This window comes from Anser anser (genome assembly GCF_964211835.1).
Source record: "Anser anser genome assembly, chromosome: 1".
NCBI classification, from domain to species: Eukaryota; Metazoa; Chordata; class Aves; order Anseriformes; family Anatidae; genus Anser; species Anser anser.
This window is the reverse complement of record NC_139720.1, coordinates 96,712,536-96,729,759: the sequence shown is the minus strand read 5'-3', so window position 1 is coordinate 96,729,759 and position 17,224 is coordinate 96,712,536. Positions and strand designations below refer to the sequence as shown.

The following is a 17,224-nucleotide window of genomic DNA, read 5'->3' as shown; positions in this document are numbered from 1 at the left end:
TTTTTTACATACTTGGATGACTCAAAAACAGCTGAATGCGTTTTTGCAAAGCTTTACCAAAAATGTCATTTCTGGATTGAGACAAGGCATGAGAAAGGTAACTGTTTCAGAAAGATATAAGCAAATATAGACAGAGATTATTTAATTCATCAACTTCCACTGTACAGTCGTTAATGCAATGCTAGAAAAATAAAAGAATTCATATTTATATAGTTTTTCAAAGATTTCAAAGATCTGTACTAGAATTTAAGGAACTAAGCTTTGTAGCTGTGAGTTAATCAAATATTAATATTTATATTTCATTTGAATATCACATATTCAAACAGGAAAACAAATACATAGAAAAAGGTACAGGGCTTGCCAAAGTTCAAGTAGAAAGAGAATACAACTGTGTTTGAAATCACAGGATGGTTTGGGTTGGAAGGGGCCTTAAAGACCATTTAGTTCCAACCCCTTTGCCAAGGGCAGGGACGCCTCCCACTAGACCAGGTTGCCCAAAGTGCCATCCAGCCTGGCCTTGAACAGCTTCTCTGGGCAACCTGTTCCAGTACCTCACCACCCTCACAGTGAAGAATTTCTTCCTAATGTCTAATATAAATCTATCCTCTTTTAGTTTAAATTCACTCCCCCTCCCCCTGACCAAGAGTCCCTCCCCAGCTTTCCTGTAGGCCCCCTCTAGGTACTGGAAGGCCACTGTCTCTGCAGAGCCTCCTCTTTTCTGGGCTGAACATCCCCAGCTCCCTCAGCCATTCTTCATAGGAGAGGTGCTCCAACCCTCTGATCATCCTCGTGGCCCTCTTGATAGCAGAAAGACCTTTAAGTTGGGCCCCTGATGAAGGTGCCATATTGCCTGGAGTGGCTGCAATTCCCTTGTGCTGCTCTTCAGCTGCTCTCCTGCTGACCTGTGGCCCTTTGACTGTGTGCCCTGCGTATTGGCCATCTTGCTCATGACACCAGTCACAGAGGGGCAAAAGATGACGTGAAAACAAGATTGAGGTCCTTCATGAACACCCCCACGCCTTCAGATTGCTTGCCTTTTGAAGTGCAGCTGCGCTCTGAGGCACACTTGGCACTGCCGATCCCTGGGCTAGTCTCTCCCTGATTCCCGTGGCAGGTGAAGAAAGAGCCTCATTCATCCACAGGCTCTGGGCACAGGCACCCATCTCACCTCTTTCTGTCTCCCACCTCAATACCAAAGGCAAATTCTGCCCCATTCTGCCCCCTGCAACCTTGACACTTGGTTGAATTCAAATATTGCCCCCAGGCCTAAGTCTGGGGCTTAGGCCACGCGCTCCTCCTCCTCCCCCAGCCCACTGGAGGGCTGTTGAGGTGACAGAGCTGCCACCGGAGACATATTCTGGGGTCTTGTTCAGGGCACGGTCCAGTCTGTAACTCAGTAACAATCATTTTACTGTTTGAAACCTCAGTCGGTGAATAAATACCATTTTACTGCTGCTTAGTTTGGATGTTGAGCTGTATTGGAGGAAACTGCTCTTCTTTCATACTGAATTTTGTTTCAGGGCGGTGTGTGTGAAAAATAACACAAATAGGAGTATTTTTGGATGACCATACTGAATAGTCAGCAAGAAGTACAGTATGGTGAAGGGAAATCTGTTTGTAGTAAAAGCAATATGAGCTTGTGGTTTGCTCTTGGGACTGAGACATGAATTTTCACTTTAACCCTAGCAGAAAAGCTCCCTCCGATGCTGAGGAAATCTCCAGTCATTGCACCTCGCTTTCTCCCTCCGTATATTAGTGGTAATCATGACCCAGCTCACCAGAACGCCGTTCATCTTGAAGTTCAGCTATTATCAGTGGTTTTGTAGGACTGCTGCTCGCACCTAACAAGCCCACTCCTTGTCAGAGTGCAGAGTGCCAATGTCTTGCTTTCCCGATCAAGCAGGCTTTTTGGTGCTCGCTCCTTTTAGCTCTGCACGACACGCGATGCTAGAAGGGAGAGCAAGGCTGCCTCGTGCATTATGCAGAAGGTTTTCAGCAGCAACCCCAGGTTAAGGATTCAGTGCTGATATTTCAGCGGGACATAAATATCGTTTCATTTTCGAAGCACAGCTGATCTGAGGTCCTTGAGAAATGGTAATCGTGAGGCAGACTTCAGCTTGCTGTTTTTACAGGCATATTTGCGGCAGCCCCAGATTTCATTAGATTTAATCTGCTCACCTAAACTGTGGATTCACATGAAGAAAAAAAGATGTATCTAGCCAGCTTGGAGCACCTAACTCCACAAATCCCCTCGGCATAGCAGGCCACCATTAATCTTTTCTAAGCTGTTCGAAAGCTTTGGCTGTGTGCCCTACGTATTGACCATCTTTGCTCATGAAGGGCCTCAGTTTTGTTTTCACCTCATCTTTTGCCCCTTTGAGGTGACTGATGTTGCCAGTGGTTCTCACAACAAGCTGTCCTTGTTCTCCTACTGGAAACAAAACGACAGCTTAAGCCAGCCTTTAACTGGGCTTTAGAAGGAAACAAGGCTCTTCACTAGCTAGCAGCATTTCTTCCTCTGCTTTACAAATTTTCTGATCCAAAATTTCTCCACTATTGCATTTTGCTAAAACAATTCAAATGCTGAGCAGTATTGCTACACATCTCTTTCTTGTGCGTACACACCCTGTGCAGCAGGAAGTTTCAGGTTCATGGATATTTTTATCAGAACTCATTCATTCTTGCTTTCCTGAGTCATCTTTTAGATTGTATGTTGTGGTTTTTTTTTTTAATATTCGTTGACCAGAGGATGATGTGTTGAGATAACTGGATAGAGGAAAGAGGAGAAGGATTAGTAAAAGGCAGAAGTCAGTGAGTTTGCTAATCTGTTGGAGATAAATCCTTCCCTGGAGAAAGAGTTGCATCTTGTAAAGCCCAGAGCAGTTTCAGTACAACGGAGTTGCAGGCTGGCAAATTCTCTGCTTTCTCGTTAACTGGTATGAACAGCACTTTAAAAAAGCACAACAAACCTTTAAATACAATTGCATTTAAACTTTGACTGAAATAGGAGAAACAAACTAAAACCCAGTAAGCAGAGTCTTAGAAAAAAAAATATTTTCCGTAACAGTATGCTGTATACACCAGTTGACATCATTTAAATAACACAGGTGCACATGGGAGGTATGTTAGAAGCAACAGAAACTTTGGAGCACCCTCTTTGTGGCCCCTCTACTTCAGCAGGGATTTATGGTTTAGCGTGGCTGCCTGTGCTGGACGGCATCTTGAGCGGTCACCTTTTTTGACTGATTTTTTTTCAGGCTTTATCAGGAGTGGTTGAAAAAAGCATGGAAAGAGAACAATGAAAAATTTGTTTTTCTTGCCTAATTGAAACAGCAAAATCAATGTTGCTGTTTTGGAGTGAGAGGCAGGTACCTCTCCATTTTAAACAGCATAACTGTTTTACAACCCATTTTGAAGAAACAGAGCCATGGGCACAGGCAGGAGAAGCAAGATGCAACAGGTGGCAATGTACAGGAATGCTTTCTGTTGCATGTCTTTAATGACAATATTGACTCTGTCATACTATATTTACCCAAAGTTTTGTCAAGCTTGCATGGCAAGGTTGTACTACCAATGCATGTATAGCCCACCTGCATGTGTGCTCTTTGTGAAACATTTTGTCAGCCTGTTTGCAGTTTGCACTGGGATTTAGCAGAGTTTTGCAATCTTGGAGAATTCTGGCTTGTCAGATACAGTATTAAATGAAATTGGTTTGTATTGCAACAAGGCTGGTGGGAGGATCAAAGCCTTGGTATAAAATAAAAGGAGCTACTTGGCTTCTGTGTACAGAAATTTCTCTATTTCCCTCTATTTTTTTCATTAGTATATTCGTCTCAAGGTATTGAGTTCTCCAGCAGTTAGCAAAATATTGTACCAAAATGGTTATTAGAGAGGATTGTCTCTTTAGTTGCTGTAAGCAGGGAAGCATGTTATTTGTACAAAGGGTCTCAGAAACTGTGTTTTTCTAAGGTTGATCAACATTTCATTTTAAAATCACAGAGGCGTGCACCTAGACAACATCATATATCTGATAATTCTAGCTTACCCTGAGAAGTCTGTGGCCAGCTAGAAATTTGGCAGATTGTCTCTCAGATCAGGAAGTAATTCTGGTTTACAAATTTAAAAGCCAAAAACTGTTTTAGTATTTCTTAAATGTCAAAACAACCCTCTGACCTTGAAAATGACTTTCTCTGTATACTTTTTGTGCTTTTAAGTAAAAAACAGTCCTTTTTTTTTTTTTAGTGAAATATTGTAGCCTGGTAGTCATCAAACCTTAGAATTTAGGGAACAAAAAGTGAAATTAACTGATCTATTCTTTCGTATCAATGGCAGCTGGAGGGAAAAAGTCTTAGTAACCTTTAACTATGCTTCCAGTTTATTTCTATAATGTACATCTCCTGTCTTCTCTGTCTGCATTGTTTCAGACCTCATAATAATCATACATGGGAGGACAAGATTTTCTGCTGTATATCAGAAGAGACCACCTGTTCCTTGATTTTGGTCTGTACCCTTCTAAGAATTACAGGAAGGCAAAGGCCATATTTAATGCAGCTGGCCAAATGCACACTTCTCTAACCCAGACTGATCATTCCCGATCCTTCATATGACCAGCTGAACTTAAATATGACATTTGAGCAGCCCATTTAATTTACATATCTCCAGTACTCTTATTTCATGTAAAGGCCTTTTGCCACTTCTGAATGTTTTGTGGTTTTCCCTCCTCTGAAAATGTGCCCTTCCTTCATCACTTCTACCTCTTTTTCTCCCTCTTACTTTTCCACTGTAGAAAGGAGACATCTGTGTGATAGAAAGGAGACATCTTTCAACAGAGTAGAAGCAGTCTGTGGTTCTCACTGGTAGTAAGAAGACACGGCATTAGTGAAACAAGTTTTGAAGCCCTCCTTTCTTCCACGGTAGCAGAGCACAGCACATCCTCAGGGTTCCCAGGCCCTGCTGCTCTGCACGATCAGCGGTTTAGATCTTCTAAGTTTTGTTACAATGAACCTCCAAATTCTTTGCCAGGTGAGCTCTGGCCCTCTTCTGCCTCAGTTATCAGTAGTATCTAACGTGACTGCACCAAGACTTTCTGCCTGAGAGTTTTCTGTGGGTAATTGCTAATGAATTAACTTTCCTTGGATTTCCCTGAGTAGAGAAGTCATATTTTCAGCATTTCACCATTTATTTACAGAGGAAACTGAGGAACAGTTCTTGATTTGACAGAACACATAAGCACGTATTTATTTTAACATAAAGGTCATTTTTAAGAGATTTTCTGCAAAATCATTTGAAATGTCTACCTCAAGTAGTCTGCTGAAATATATCTTAAAAAAAGAACTGTGTGCTCTTTATAGCAATTGATTAATTAGGTAACATTGTTATGTAGAGATGGGGAAACTGAGGCATAGCATTTACCTACAGTCATACAACCTGAGTGCTGATGCTCACAGAGTTAAACAGCTTTCTTTGCATTGCCTTTTGTGGTTCCGTTCCTCACCTTCTCCAAGGAGTTGACCATTTAAAAGGCTAAACAAGAGTCTTTGGAGAAGAGATTGAATTTGGAGGTGTTAGCTGTAGCATGCTAAGGTGATGGTTATTCAGCCAGTTTACAATGTAATGTTATTAGTTATTGAGTACATTGAAGCATTAAAAAGTAATACCTGCTCAGTGATATGCCAACTTTATATAGAGCAAACACCTACTACTGGTCTGTAGTTACATTATTTAATCTAGACCTAATCAACCATTCAAACCAGTCTTGAAATGAAGTGGTTATACTATGGAAAATAATTGATTGTTCAAAGCTATAGGGTTAAATTCAGCAGTGACCTGAATTTAGAGAGAATTACACATTGCACACAAGTTTGTGGGAAAACAAGTGACAAAATAGTATATGTTGCCTCGATTCTCTTTTTTCCCAGCTGCTATTGGGCAGTCAAGTTTGTAGCACTTTTTGCTGTGCTGGCTTTGCCCCCTGCTTCCTCCCTCCAGCATTCAAGTTCTGACGGTTTAATGAACATCACCAGGAAAGTTGGTACAGATTTACATTTTCTCTGCCCTGCATCCATTTACACCCATTCCGTGGCCTGGCCAAGAGCTTGAACCATTACTGATCTCACTGAGCAGTTTGGCGCAATTGGCCTGATCCTGCGTTCAGTGAGGGGCACTGGATGCCAGAGCACTTCCAGTGACCTCAGTGGAATTGCTACTGAATCACCCTGATGTAAATACGAGCAGATCTCAGGCCAGCAGACCTTGGTGATGAACTATTTCCAGCATCCCATTTCAGGAAAAATAGTGAGTCCCTTTGAAGAAAAAGAAAAAAAAAAAAACTTTTTTCTCTCTCTCTCTGAACGCCTCCACAGAACAACATGGGGGAAAGGAGGGGAAGAGCAAATATCCAACAGGAAATTTTTCTTCATCCTTCTTGGAGAAAAACTTCCCCCCACAAATCAAAACAAGATGGAGCCCTGGAGCCCCACCTGCCGACTTGAGGAAATCAGGAGAAGAAAGGGAAGATGCCTGGTCCCATGCCAAGCATTCAGCACTGCGCCTGTAGCGCTGTGATGTGGCACTTAAAGCTCTGGGGGACCTGGAGCAAGCGTTACAAATGCAACAAAAACTCTCATGAAAACGAGCCTCTTAACAGCATGTTGAGCTGGTCTGCGATGGCCTCAGGAAATCCCCCTGGCTAGACAGGGTCTTTTTATCCACTACATTGCTCTGACTCAAAGAGAAATCTCATCTAACCTCCTTGACCAGAATTTAGGCGAGCATGTAGAGCTTTGCAATTTCCTTGTTTTCAGTTAATCATTTCCCACCTCCCTCTCTGAAGAAGTCTGTCCTACCTTTCTTTGCTGTTGCATTGCTTTTAGCACGCAGAGCCCAATCCTGCAAACACGTGGCACGTCCTCGGTCATCCTGCTTCCTGCCGTCCTTCCTTTGTGGTCAGATCCCTAGCTGATGTAAACTGGCCTAGGGCCATTGATTTGAATATTTTCACTGGCTGAACACTTGGCCCTTTGATTCTTAGAGAACTACTCATTTTTAATAGCACCACGACTGGCGTTACTTGTTTGCAGGCTCAGGACCATCTACAAGCAAATGCTTGCGTATTAATTACAACAAAGAGCAAATCTACTTGACATTTGATTTTGTTTTTCTTGTTTCCTTGCAAGCTTGAAAATGAGCTGCTTTTGCCAAAAAAAAAATCGAAATGCATTTCACACTTTTTTTTTTTGACTTGAAATAAGCCCCTTAAAAAAAAACTGACATGTTAAACACCACCAAGAAAATGATTATTTGGACATATGGCTCTTCTTCCTGAACTTTGCGGAGAGGTTAGATAACGCTCTTTCACATCTTAAAAGACTAGACTCCTGCTACATTACTAACATATTCTTATGTAATAATCCGGCACTGGTGATACTTTATCCAGTCCCAGTAATGTAGGACTCATTTCTAGTTTGGTCAGTTATGAGGGAATTCTTGTTTTCACAGATTATCTTTTAATTATTTTTTTCCTTACTCTGTCCTAAAGTAGAATACAGAATAGAGTAGAATCATAGACTAAAATACCTTGTAGCTCTGTCTTTTAACAGGGTTTTGCTGTGTTGTTCCTATTAAACATTGCACATTTAATAAAAAAGTGAAAATAAATTTTAAAACCCCACCCTTACATGAAGGCAAACCCATCCAAACCCATACAATTTTCTTTCAGACTAGGATCTTTCATAAAGTTGAAAAAATTATAAGATTTAAAAGAAAGTATCAAATCATCTGAAGTAGTGACATTTCACAGGAAGGTTGTCATAGAGTCACATTATTACAGACTGGTTTGGGTGGAAGGGACATTAAAGCCCATCCAGTTCCACCCCCCTGCCACGGGCAGGGACACCTCCCACCAGCCCAGGCTGCCCAAAGCCCCATCCAGCCTGGCCTTGAGCACCTCCAGGGATGGGGCAGCCACAGCTTCTCTGGGCAGCCTGTGCCAGTGCCTCACTACCCTCATAGTGAAGAATTTCTTCCTAATGTCTAATCTAAATCTCCCCTCTTTTAGTTTAAAGCCATTCCCCCTTGTCCTATTGCTACACTCCCTGACCACAAAGCCCTCCCCCTTTGGCTTAGACCAAACCCTGTTCCTGCACAGGTCAGGGACCCTAATCCTGCTACCCTGTGCGTACCGCTGCTCTCTGTTGTACACAGGGCATTCGACTAGATGGAGCAGTGGTCTAATCTGATGTGGCAGCTCCTTCATTTTTATCTTTTAAGTGCTTTACTTACATGAATTAATTCTGAAAACACTCTTGTGACGTTAGTCATTGTTATGATTCCCATTTTAGAGACCCTGTGTCTAATTCTTAATTATACTAATTCTTCCTTACGCTGCTGAGGTTCGAGATCTGTGAAAGGGTCTCCCAATTCAGGGAGATGGATTGCAGAAATGTCAAGGGCAATATGAGAGTTCATTGCCCTACAGCAATATTCTGTTTCTCTAAGGTCAGAGAGGAATATCGGAAGAAGAACATAAAAGAGGCTATGTTGATTTGTGCTAGGGGCTACACAGGAGTTTGCATAGCTCAAGCCTGCAAGAGGTGTTGCACTGGCCAAAATGAAATTACAGATTTTTTTGGCGTTTCCTTCAGTGTGGCCTCAATCTCATCAAAAGAAAGCGAAAGCTGCCTCTATTGTCCCTTCTTTTCTTTTTCTCAGAGTACATTTACTAGAGAATTGACACACACCAGTAAAACCAGAAGAGAGGCAGTAAGCTGGAGGGAGGGAGGAAGAGATTGAGACTTGCCCCAGAATGAATATAGCAAGCCATTTTAAAAGTAGCCATTATGTGCTCAAACCAGAAGGATCTGTCTTTCTGTATTATAAAACTAACAGTGAAATGTATTACAAGATAATTAGGAACAAACAAACAGGAAAAATGAGTGATGAACTTGATTTCTTCCTGAGCTTGTCTTGTTCCGTTCACCTTGCCAGTAGTAGCTGTTTCTGTGGAGAGAGCAGAGGTGACAGTCAGCCTATCTGTCTTCCTTCCTCGCGGTTTCACCCAGCCCAAGGATATGATGGACAATCATATCTGCTACAGAAAAGAGACAGAACTCTACACTCTTATCTGATTCTTTAGCTACATGCTCCACTCATATCCAAGCCTAAAAAAAGGAAGTGGTATACACAGAGTAGGGACCCTTGCAGCAGAGAATAGGCTTAGGAAACTGCAGAGGAGCTTGGAGAGAGAGCATGGAGAAACAGACACCAAGACAGACTTGGTGTGTGTCAGAGAGCTTGGCAGAACTGTTAGAGAGGAGGTGCTGGGTAGTTTTAGACAAAACTTGTTGATGGACAGAGAAGCCAGAGCCCCTCAGTGGGATCAGTATTCCCCTGTGGTGGTGCTGGCAACACTGATTTCACACTGTCATCCAGGGGAGAGCAAGAAAAGTTAAATAAGATGGACCAATGTAGTTTCAGAAAACAGTCTCATGATTTTGGTGGGAGCCTCATGGTTTTGGCATGCTAAGGCTGTGCAGCTCCTAAAACTGCTATTAATACTGTTGTTCTCACAAAGGTTTTGTCCTGAATGAAGAATGAGGAATAATTAAGATTTTTACTTAGTGTTGAGCCTATGGAAAAGCCTACAGAAACGAGATGTCTTTAGGTAAGAAATTTAGGTAAAGACAGTGGGTGCAGAGGCACAGTATATGTCACATGCAAATGCAGGAAATGAGATTTTAGAATGTGCAACAGGACCAAGGTTTGCAAGAGGGTTATATGGCATGCTTCGTATCAGCATAACAGAAGTGGGGCAGACATCTGTTTTAAAGTTCTTCACTTCAAAATTATAATTGTCTTTCCATGCAAGTATGAGAGAAAATTAAGATGAGAGAAAAAAATAAAAATAATTTAAATAATAAAATTAAATGAGAGAAAATTAAGCCCCCTGACACCCCAAGATACTTCTTTCAGAAATCACAGAATAGATTGCAACCAAACAGACCAGCATAGAGTAGACTGAACATAACACACAGTTCTGCTTAAGTCATTTTAATTTTGGAGCAGACATACTACAATCTGGTAACAACAGTATGGATAGCGATGGAGGGTAGACCAAGGTTGAGAGTTAATGTTTCTGTTGTTTAGAAGTCTTCTGAGGCCTTCACGATAAGCACCCACAGAATCGTATAGAAAACATGTGTTGCCTGCAAAACCACCTCTTTATTCATCTGCTTTTTAATCAGTGATAAGATTTCCTTAATTCATTAAGAAAACGCACGTGTTACTTTCCAACCCAATGCAGCTGAAGAAAGGCAGGAGTCTTACTCTTTTTGTCTTCTCAACCAGATGTTTCATAAAGCTCCTGTAGGTTGCACTGTTGCTTGTCCAGTGAAGGTAAGGGGATAACACTGGTGCCTGTGAGAGCACGGCTCACTTTTCAGCATCTTATTGCTGGTGGTAATCTGCAAAAAAGAACAAAAATATCTCTCTCAGCCCAATTTGCAATATTTTCATTTTTCATTCCACAAAATAGGACTTTATATTTGTATTGTTTAAGAGGCAGAAAAAATATGGAGTCTTTCTGATGCTCCCATTTATACTTCCTTGTTGTCAGCAAATCTCTGAAAGGAATTGTCTCGGGAACTGTCCGGTGTCAGTACTAGGTTCTTTAGGAACCAGTCCTGGACACTTGATAGAGTTTTAATACACAAGGCAAAGCTAGCTCTGGTAATCAATGCAACAGGGAATAGGCTTGTTTGGTTTGCCCCAGAAAATCAAATTGCATACAAGACAGAAGTGAACTAGGTTAGGTGCAAAGCAGGGTAGCTTTCTCACCTTAGCATACAAAGCCATCTACCAAGCATAGTAGTGCAAATTAGGAATGATTGTATGCCGAAAAGATCTTCTCATGAGCAAGGAGTAGACTTCTGAAATGGGTGGAGTTTCCGGTCATTTTTTCTGATTTGTTTTGAATGGGATGATAACCATATATTCACCCTCTGCAACACGCTGTGCTGGTTTACATCTCTGAACAAAAAGCAGCAACTCCGTTGCTTATGAGGACAAGCCAATAAATCTAAAGGAATACATTTATACAACTTATCCTGAGATTACATAGTTACACCCCTTTTTCAGGTAGATGGAGCTCTTAACTGTCCTTCATTGCAGAGCACTTCATTCTCTGTGGAACCAGATTCTTCTCCGTGCCACCCAGATCTCTTGATTTCCCATTAACGTCAGCTCGTGTCAGCCGTGCTGAGTGTTATGAGTTGCGCTGCAGAACACTTCATATACATTAAAGGAATGAGCGTTGTGTCATTTCCAGGTCCTTCCCAGCCTGCTGCTGTTTCGTGTCCTCCTTTTGGCTGCCGCTGTGTAATACAAGTAGAAGTCAGAAAGCAAGGAGCTGTTCTGGTGGCTTTTCCCTTCATAAATCCTGCCACTTGCCACTGGCAAATCTATTTACAGTTCTCATATTTAAACATCTATTCCAATTCTGTTGCCACATTGTCTTCCTACGGAGTGGGTATCATGCAGGAGAGCTTGAAAGCTTGCTGCAGCACTGATTGCCTTTTCCACGGGAAACAGCAAACTTTATTCAGCAGCTCAGACTGAGCTTTCAGTTCTCGCTTCTTGGGCTAAACCTTCCTGATGCATGCAGTGATTTATACGAATGAAGAGCAAGCAAGAGAGTGCGATGCAAAGAAAGAGATCATCATCATGTATCTAAATTAAAAGCTGTGATAAAATCTCAGGAGGGGAAGGCGCTGCACATTTCTGGAGCTGCTCTTGTTTGTTTGTTTTATTGCATTTAGACTCTGGGTCTGCTCTTGATTGAAATTCTGATAGAAATCAGGAGGTCTTGGACTTGGGTAGCTTCTAGTAGAAGGGGACCTTCTGAGAGCAGGACTTAACAGTAGCACTTTCTACGTGAAGCACTATAGGAGATTTGGGGATCACCATATCAGGAAGACATGCTAATAAAATATGTGCCACATAGTAAAAACTCACCTGGGTGAAATGCTGCTCCTTCTGATATCAATGGAAATTTCCTTTTGACCAAGGGTTGCTATGGCAGCAAGCACTGGAAATGAGAACAAGGACATTTTGATATGTCTACACTGTGGATTGCAAATTATGATACCCGAATTACTTTTAAACAGTCTTGCAAGAAGTGGTCTAGTTAAGGCAGCCTGGAACGCCACGTAGCCTCATTTGCCGTGCTGAGCAGCTTGCTTTCCTGTGCACTCAGTGCCCATCCATGCCTGGGGTGGAGGAGAGGTATTTGAGGGGACGCTCTTTTTAGTTTCATGGGACGAGGAGCAGACTGACAAGGAGTGGCGTAGGGAAGAAGAAACAGCATGAGAGAGGGCAAGCTAGGAAGCAGGAGGAACAGCAATCCATGGGGTCAGCTGAATGGAGTGGGTGGAAGCAAAATCGACAGCAATAGAAGAGGTACAAACTATTGAGTCCAGAGATCAAAGGGTCTCTCCCCACAGCTGTGCACTTTTCTCTGCTCTTCGGCCCTCAGCCTAGGGCTCCTGTGTCTCAGCATTTCCACGGTCAGGCAAATACCATCAGAGCCATGGAGAAAGCATCACGCTTCCAGTGGCTGATCACTTCGTAAGCAGGTTCGACTCGTGCTGCCGAGGACACTGCCGGCTGCGGTGGTGGAGTTCTGTATTACAGCTCCGCAGGTGCCTCAGCATCGGCGGCTCCGTGGAATGGCATTTGGGTTTCGAGCTTGCTTTAAAAGAACACCCTGAGAAATTATATTGAAAGTGCATTACGGTAACTTTAATGTTACTAAGTCAAGCACTTAAAAGTTAGGAAATGCCACCGTGCAACCTTGCTGAGGGCCCCTTGTACCACTGCTGTAGCCCATAATTACATGACTGCACACTGTTTCTTCCACTGAACTCCTGCATCAAGTGGTCAGAGCCTCTGCATATTTCATTAGAAACTCAGCCCAGGGCTATTTTGCACCCTGCAGGATTATTAGTTTGGTACTGACCCAGAGAAGAGAAAACTGCTTGTCTGTGTCACAGTGCTCTACAAAATCTCATCTGGTAAGCAGTTGAGGCCTTTGATGGCACTGTGTTCCTCTGAAATCTCCTTTATCGTTCTTTGGTAGTGCCTTACCTCCCACAATCTTGCTAGAGGACTGCGTGTATTTCAAACGGGAGCAATTCGTATTTTGGGGAGGCTGGGGACACAAACTCACAAATAGCATTTAACAGACCTCATTAAGTCCAGTGCCCCATTTGCGTCTGCAATGCACCTCTGTCCTGCTGAACCTGGCTAGTTCTCCGCTGGGTAAACAGGCACCAACTGGCTGGTAGGCAGATGGGATAGGGCCACCCAGGACATTGCGTTTTAAGGGGTGGAAAATGGCAGGAACCCACCTTTTCCCACAGCAGAGGCTGATAGAGGGAATTAATAATTTTGTCACCACCTGGCAGTTCTCCATTACCAGCGAAACCCATAAAAAACAATGTTAATTTTGCCTGGAGATGTGCGTAGAAAAGATGATGAAATTAATGTGGAGAAGTTGCTAAGGCTTCTGTCTGTTTTTTTTTTTTTTTCATATCTTTTTTTAAGCATCCGTACCCAAAATGCAAAGTGAGAGGGAATCCCAGAGCTCCCTCTTGAAGACCAGCAGCCAGCCGCGTTTTAAACTCCTTCTCTGCTTTCTCCTCGTATTTAGAGCAGCGCCTGCAGGTTAGCCGTGCCCATCTAAAAGTTTGCGTACAGGAGATGCTCATGGCCCCCATGGGGAATTTATGGGTTTGCTGCTGTGGCTGTAACCCTATTTGCAATACCGAGGACGTATTTGAAACACGGGGAAGATACCTGCCTTGCACAGTCAGTTCACCCCCAGCCTTGCTGCCACAAGCTAGAGGAGGGGGCAACGGTGTGTGTATGCCCTGAAACACGGAGAAAGTCCCCATCCTCTGACAAGGGATGGTTTTGGCAGGGTAGGGTGCCAGCAGCCGCGTTACCTGCCGCCTGGCTTCTGCGGGGGAGCAGGCGCCTGTCCGCACCTTTCCGAAGAGGACTTTGTAGAAGTGTCATAAATACCTCCCCTGCCTGCCACGCAGCGCTGCCACTGCGCTGTTTATCGCCAGGATTAATCCATTCGAGCTGCACTTCAGATTGCAACCCGGGCTAGAACGAATAGATTGCTTTGCCACCTATTTTTAGGTATAACTTTTTTTTCCGTTCCCGGTGCCTGGGACTCATCTATTCCACTACCTGGCACTGCCTTCTCGCAGCATCTCTGTACGTATCGAGCAGATACTCAATTTATCCATGTGGATGTAGACATCCGTAGCAGAGAGACGCTCCCGGAGCTTGTGTAGTCCCAGAATCAGAGATTTCCACCGATCCACCAGGAAAAATTCAGCTGAGTGGCGCCGCGGTCTCGCTTTCTATGGCCAGAAGTAGCAGGGGAATCTGAACTCCCCTTGCCACCCTGCAGGGACAGGTAGACATGAGGGCTCCAGGAACGTGTGCATCTTTGCGTCGGTGAAACCTTGTGGGGCGTGTAAAAAGGCGAGGGAAGGGATCTCCCAGCTTTTTGGAGAGGGCCCCCGGTATAACGCCATCTGACTCGGTACTTTTTTGTTTGGTGGTAAGTTTTAATAGTTATCCTTTGAGGATTTTCCAGGCTGGCTTATCTGAATACACCAACAGTCTTTTTTGTAATATTCGCATTTCCCCTTTGGTTCAGCCGAGCCCACTGACAGATCATTCAAATTCAATTGTTTTATGTCTAAGCCGAACAGCTAATTAAAGTAGGGATGATTAACCTGACTGGCAGTGTCGCTCTCTCTCCCTCGCTCCCTCCCTCCCTCCCTCCCTCCCTCCCTCCTGTTCCAATCAGTCTTTTTCTCACACTCTCTCCCTCTCTCTCCCTCTCTCTGTCTTTTGCTCTACTGTGTGTTTTTTTTTTTTTTTCCTCTCTCCTAAACGTGGTCTGCTTGCTGATGGCAGAATGGCACTCGGAGATTTGTGCATTGTGTCTGGTTTCCTACGGGCAGGCTGACCCAGTGCCTCTAGGGACTTATCAATAGACCACTCAGAAGAGACAGAGACAGGAGAAAGGAGGAGGGGTGGGGGGGTGGGGGGGAGAGAAAGAGAGAGAGAGGGAGAGGGAGAGAGAGAGAGAATCAATATCAAGAATAGAAGGAGCTCCGAAGCCATTTTTTTTTTTTTTTAAAGAAGTATCGGGACTTGGGAAGAGGGTGACAAAGAAGGTTTTTCAAAGAGGCAGTGGAGGAGGTTCTAATAAATTTGGAAGGAAACAGTTCCCTGTCTTGGGAAAAAAGGAGAACTCCTGGCTGATTAGCATTCACACCAGGTATGAGATGTTCCCTACCCCTTATCACTGTCGCAACCGAGATGGGAAAAGCTTTTTTTTTTTCTTCTTTTTTCTTCCTTTTTTTTTTCTTTTTTCCTTTTTTTTTTATTTTTATTTTTTTCCCTCCCCTCTCTGCTCTTTAAGGAGCCGGAGCGAGCGTGTATTTTGGTATGTCTGTCGCTGGTGGCAGGGGGAGAGAGGAGCTGTGGGCATTGGTGTGCCGGGAGCAGGGAGAATGGAAGCAGGGCAGCGGGGAGGGGGCGGCGGGGAGCAGAGGCTGGCTGGAGCGCGGTGCGGTGGCTCCTCTTTGTGCACCCCCGGGGGGGTTGCCCAAGTTCATTGCTAGCAGGTGGATTTAAGCAGGGAGTTACTTAACGCTTGACCGCCAGTTTTGAAAAAAAAAAAAAAAAAAAAAAAAGGAAAAAAAAAAAAGACCTGCTTCCTATGTCTATTAAAGGAAGCTCCAATTTTTTCCCTCTCTCTCTCTCCTCTCTCTCTCTCCTCTCTCTCTCTCTCTCTCGCTTCCCTCTCTTCCTAACCAGACAGCGGGAGGGTTTCTGGCTCCCAGCCAGCCCAAAAGCCTCTAAGTGTTTTGCACTTGTTTCAGGGAGCCCAGGGATTTTTTCAGCATTTTCACTAGAGAACAAAGAGTTCTTTACAAAGGAAGGGGGAGAGCGAGCTTAACGCTGGAGATATGTTTTTCTATTTTTATTAGGGATTTTTTTTTCCCTCCTAAAAAGAAAGAGACAGAAGCAAGGCAGAGAATGTGTGGCAGCAGCAAAATAGATTGAAAGGAAATTCAGTTCCCTTACCTCCAAATTGTAATTTGGAATTAATAAGAACAGGAATGGAAGGGGGACGAGACCAAGTGAGTTTGATATGTCGTTCTTTTCTCCCTTTTTTCACTCTCTCTTTAAATCCGATTGCTGTTTTGCCAAGTTACCTATTCTTTTTTTTTCTTTTTTTTTTTCTTTTTTTTGGCATAGAAGTTGTACTGTGAGCAGTTTCTGTTTACTTAAAAAATTAAACAACAAATTCTTACCGGGGGAAGAAAAAAAGAAGGGAACAGGGTGGTTTCGATGAAAAATAAATCCGTTAGTGAGAACTGAAATCTTTCACTTTCTGTCACTTAGAAAAAAAGTTGGTAATGGCTTGTTGAAGCTGGGATCCTAAAATACAGATGGGGCACCAACGTCTGTGTCCATGGACTCAGTTTTTCCCTGACCATCTGTCTAGAAGTCACCTCTCATTGGCAGCTCAAATGATTAGTCGGAGCTCAGGGATTTTTTTGTTTGTTTGTTTGTTTGTTTGTTTGTTCCTCCTGGTAGATGGGACCCTCTCTCAAAGGGCTCCATTTCGTCCTAAGAGTTTACTTCTCTCATAGAGCCACAAATTGAGGATTTTGGGACGGACCACCTGGCACTAGAGATTTTTTGTTCTTCTGACTGTGTTTTTTATATATATACTCTTTGTGTATTCGCATGTGGAAAAGGCATAGACCTTTCCGTGCACCGTATAGAAAAGGAATAATGCATCATATTTGAGGAGGTGTTTAGACTGGAAATTTATTGCATCTGGTATATAACATACATGATATCTTCTCTACACTGTCTTCTGTACAATGGTTAGGATGTTTGAGAATATATACCAGTGCAAATTCAGTAGCTTGGGGAAGTGCTTTATTTAGCCAAATTCTGCCTTCCTTCCTTTATTGATTTGTATTTTCAGGGCTTTGACAAATTACCAGTCTCGAAACTGCATCGTATATCAGCTGTAACAGAAAACAAGAGAGGAAGCTGTAGATTATATCCACCCCGTAAGAATCATCAGCACGCGCTATATAGAACTAGGTGAAATTACCAG

General features: G+C 43.2%; 1 protein-coding gene and 1 long non-coding RNA gene across 2 annotated transcripts in view; one reads left to right on the top strand and one right to left on the bottom strand.

The window, feature by feature from the left end:
- The window catches only part of LOC310892228 (uncharacterized protein), a 421,439-nt gene that overhangs the window by 350,228 nt on the left and 53,987 nt on the right, over positions 1–17,224 (top strand). The window lies entirely within an intron of this gene.
- LOC310892232 overlaps positions 16,246–17,224 on the bottom strand; it is a 35,107-nt gene continuing 34,128 nt past the window's right edge. The window contains exon 2 of the long non-coding RNA XR_014577977.1: positions 16,246–17,132. This is a non-coding gene — a long non-coding RNA (uncharacterized lncRNA). The remainder of the gene's footprint in view (positions 17,133–17,224) is intronic.